This window comes from Pteropus vampyrus, unplaced genomic scaffold (assembly GCF_000151845.1).
Source record: "Pteropus vampyrus isolate Shadow unplaced genomic scaffold, Pvam_2.0 Scaffold386, whole genome shotgun sequence".
In the NCBI taxonomy this organism is placed as follows: domain Eukaryota; kingdom Metazoa; phylum Chordata; class Mammalia; order Chiroptera; family Pteropodidae; genus Pteropus; species Pteropus vampyrus.
Window position 1 is genome coordinate 505569 of NW_011889167.1, and position 4846 is coordinate 510414.

The following is a 4846-nucleotide window of genomic DNA, read 5'->3' on the forward strand; positions in this document are numbered from 1 at the left end:
AATGCATTCCAGGGTTTAATTCTTCAAAGTGAAAGGGACTCAATCTATGTATTTTGAATTGCATAATGTCAGTGTGAATTGAATTGCACGTTTAAAAGTAAAGCTACCTCCTTCAGAATAGTTAAGTGTCTATCCGGATGAAGCCTACATCCAAATAGGTTATTATTAGTCATATTAAATAACAATGATTAAGAGTCATAGCTCCAGTAAAGAAAACTGAAAACTGGCAAGTGGAGATTTCATTACAACTTGGCAAAAACCTGCAGTCAACTAAACATACGTACGTACAGTGCAGTGGAAATGTAGTGTATAGGCTAGATGATCAGGTTACAAAACGCAAAACTTAAAACGTACAAAATGTGCGTTCCTGAAATAAAATTTCTCTTAATGACTCTAATTATTGTCTGAGGCTCGGTGGAGAAGCGTCAAAGGACAGAGCCCTGTGGACTGCCCTTCAAGGAGGCTGGCAAGTTCAGGAGGCTGACGGGACTGAGTGACAGTGACAGGTTCTTTGCCACCTTCTAATGCTGTTCTACCTTACTCATCGGAGTGAGGTGCAGAAAGTGACAAGGAAGAATCCAAATGAAAACGTGGTCACGTGGGGCCGGGTACAAACCCACGGTAAAATTAAGCAGAAGTGCATTTTATGAAAATGTGTGCGGACATTGCAAACAATCAATGGCCATTTCGATCAGGGACCCACGAAAGCGACAGGATGTCTGTGCATCTGTGCCCTGAGCTGCTCCCAGCTAGTCGGCGACCCCCACCTTTGCAGCCCCCCTTCCTTCCCACACAGAACGGCTGGTCTCCTGTCCTGTCCGTATAAGTTACAATGAGCTTCCTGAGCAGACCGGAACCGGAAGAGAAGACAGAGGTCGCGCATGTAGCAGGCACAGCAAGTCCCCAGGTCTGTGCCTGGTGAACGAACACGCCCGCTGCACATGTCCTCACGTCCTGTGCTCTGCCGTGAGTGTCTCAACTCCGTGTTCGGTGCTGCGAAGCCGTGCATTTACGAAATGCGATGAGCTCGTCCCCGCCCCAGCTCAGAACCTGGCTGGCTGTCCTTTCAGATGCTAAATAAAACCCAGGTTGATTACTGCGCCACACTGTGAAAAGCACGGAACGAAATCCATACTCCACAAGTGGACCCAGGGCAAGCTCATGCCGGACACGCTGCCCGCACGCACAGACTAATTCTCCCAGAACGACCGTGAACAGCAAGTGAACAGGTGCCTGCCCGGCGTTAGGCTCCCTTCCGTGACACGGCACGCATCGATCTGGGCGACAGCTCACCGGCGCGATCCAAATGCTGAGGCGGCATTTTCTGCTTTTAATTGCAACACACTTTGCATCTGAGATTGACCTGCGATGCGACGTTTAGGAAGTAACCTGTCAGACGCGTGAAGTCCTTTCCCAGTCCCCTTCCCCGTTACTTCTGTGGAGCGACACGAGGAGCAGCCGTGACTGAAAATGGCACTGCATCTAATCAGACTTTGCAGAAAAACGAATTTACGTGAAAGATCATTTATAGCACGGCAGTAAATTGCTGCAGCTATCGTAAAATCATCTACTTTGATATTCTTGCCTAAAATTAAAATGAACTGAACAGTTTTTCTGATAACAGTGTTCTGGGGTAATGGTCTTTGAGAAGTGGATGTAGACAGTCCCTTCTGTGTTTAGAGACTTAAAAAAGACCTGTGGGAACACAAAGAAAGGCTTGATGCTGAAAATCCCAGCAGCCAAACATTCCCTGTCCAAGACGCGTCAACTCGAAGGCTGTCACTAGACTGCTTGATGCACCTTCCCAGAAAAGCTATGGCCCAGCAGTTGTGCAAATGGGGTGGAAAGTGGTCTTTAGCTGACCAGACCATATAAACGTCGAGACTGTAGCAGAAAAAGGACTGGGGAGGAGGAGTAAATCCTTCAGTGACCCCACAGTCATGCAAAAGACCGTTCGGCCTCTGTGTACCGGGGTTAAATTTACGCGATTTAGCACACTTTAACAGAATGTCTGGACAGAGATGAATGTTGCACTGGGGGTTGACTTACACTAGTTTTGGAAGGTTCTAGAAAACTAATTTTGTGATTCCTCAGAAATTAGTACCAGACACCTATCTAGAATGAGCACTTAACAGAAAGCTTTCACTGATGTTTAAGCTATAAATGTACACAAGATACGGACACCTTCAGGATCATCATTTTCTGAGTAAAATTTTGCCAACTCTTTTGAGTTTAATATCCTTCTCCTAGAATAAATCAGGCATTAATGCCAAGGCGCTTCTAATAGCAATAGATTCAGATGTTGAAGACAGCTTGGCACCCATTAATCCATAATGAGAACTGAAAACGCAAAAGAAAACAGACCATTTCTTACTTGGTATCAATTTAATCAGTCAAGTCGTTGACAGCCATGTGACGAAAATGCTGAAAGGGAAGCGAAGGTCCCGTGTGCCCAGGCTTTGGAGCAGGGTGGGTTACACGCCCCAAGCGACTGCACAGGTGAGCCATGCGCACCGAGTCCACACGCGCACAGGAGGCTGAGCGGAAGCTCGCGGCAGCGACGTCCCCTCCGATGTCCCCTCCGTGAGCACGTGCGTGCGGTGAGCCCGCGCATCGCGGCGTGGCAGCTGCTGTGCGTGCCGGCCGGCCCCCTCGTCACGGAGCCTGACGCACCTCGCTGCCTCGCGTGAGCACCCGAGACCCCCGCGGAGCAGGCCCGATGACGGAAGGGCGTGGGCGACACGGGAGCCGCGTCGGGAGGTGAGCGTCCCTCACGTTCGGTCCCGTTTTCTTAGAATTCCATAAGATTCCCCTTCCCTCATTTACCTTTTTATGACTCACGGGGTGCCGCGGGCCCCGGTGTGCCCTCGTGCTCCCCAGCCCTGTGAGTGGGGCGGCCTCATCGGTGCTGTCCGGGCCCCCCGCCCCGGGCCTTTCTCTTGTCTCTCTTCACACTGGGGAGAGCGGCGGCACCGGCGCCTCCAGAGCAGCCATCCAAGCTTCTGACATGCTCCCACACTGTTCTAGAGCTTTCCGCAGGTGCTGAGCCTCCTGTAACCTACCCCTGCTGCCGCAGGCCCTCAGGCCCGAAGGACAGCACCCGGGCCACTTCAGCGACCAGACCCTCTGGAGCCACCGCACGGACGGCAGAAAGAGCGCCCCGGTCTCTGGGGTCCAGCCCAGCGTGGGTGGCGGAAGCCACCGCTAATGCCCAGCGTGGGTGGTGGAAGCCATTGCTAATGCGCAGCGTGGGTGGCGGAAGCCACCGCTAATGCCCAGCGTGGGTGGCGGAAGCCACCGCTAATGCCCAGCGTGGGTGGCGGAAGCCATCGTTAATGCGCAGGTGCCGCCGGCCGCTCAGACACCACGGACTGAGAGCTGGGGCACCCAGGCTGGGCATGGAATCACACCCACGTATTTCCTCTGTACCCATGTTTTCTTTCATTTATTGATTTTGGCAGGTTGAGAGAAGGTAACGTGACAATAGTATTAAATAAAGTCCTCCGGTATTTTGCCCTGTATTTCTTACTTGGATATTTTTTAACGTCACACGTTCTTGAAGGTCACCAGATCCCAGGGAAGCACAAAGGAAAAATCCTTGTTTCTCCTTGTCATTCACACCCTGATGGGTCGAGAGCTGCATTCGTACAGAATGTCACCGCACTCCAAGGACGCGCAGAAGCACCAGTGTGAGTGGCGTGACCGTGACTACACAAAGCCGCAGGGGCGCTGGATGGACGCCGCCGCTGTCCGGCACGCGGGGACCACGCAGCGGGCAGTGGCAGCGCAATGGCTGCGCATCACGCTCCGTACGGACAGACCCTTGAAGCCCTGGCCTGCGCTTCAAACTCCTACCTCGAATGGTCCAGCCAGGTTTTCAAAGCTTGTGTTTACGTGACTTATGCAGGGCTGCTTTGCCATTTTCCAGTCTATGTAAATACGGCAGTGGGTGTCATAAGTTCTAAGTGCGTAATTTTAAACCATTCTGTGCCTTTAGTTCAGTGTGTTAAAAGACAAAATGTGCGTGTAATTGTGTTGGCACGAAGGGTGCTTTTGAGTCAAGAAATACTGACTAAAGGAATAATTCTGCAACTGGGAGACGAGCATTTCCAATGTACTTCCTTCCACCGAGGCGCAAGGGCCACGCGACGGCACCGCTCTGAACTGTGAGAGCCCTCTGCCCGGGTAAGGGGGCGCCGTTTCAGAGCTGCGGTTTGTGCGTGCGTTTCCTGTTTTCTTCTTCTTCCAAGAATGGTGTGAGGTGGACGAAGCGAAACACAATCACCTGGAACACAAAGGCTACGACGATTCTGAAGTGCGGTCGTCGACGGAGCTCGTGCTGGGGCATGGCTGCGGCACGGCATGGCTGCAGCACGGCACGGCCGCGACCTCCAGCGCGAGGGCCGCGATGGCCCGGCCGCCGTGGCCGTGTGGGCACCGCTCACACTGCGGGCTTGCTGCCCACACCCATGGGCAGAGGCCGGGCTGGAGTCGGGACGGGATTCTGCTATTTCTCTGCTCGGATTCGCGAACCCACCACGCCATGCGGACCACTGCTGTCTGGAGCACGAGACGGGCCGGCCGTCTGCTCAGGGAGCCCCGAGGGCCCGCCACTCAAACCTGTCGCAGCAAAGACGCGACCAGGAGTTTCCTGTTTCCACAAAATAAGTCTCCAGTTTTCAACATCAAGAGCCGGGTAGCAATTTAAAGATCTACAGGAAATGCAAACGGATGAGACGGGGCCACAGCAGCCGGGCAGGGTTCGGCCGGCTCCCTCTAAAGGCATCGTGTGTGTGTGATCTGTAACCCCGGATGGGGTGGTTTTAACTCGTTTACGGTTCTGAAA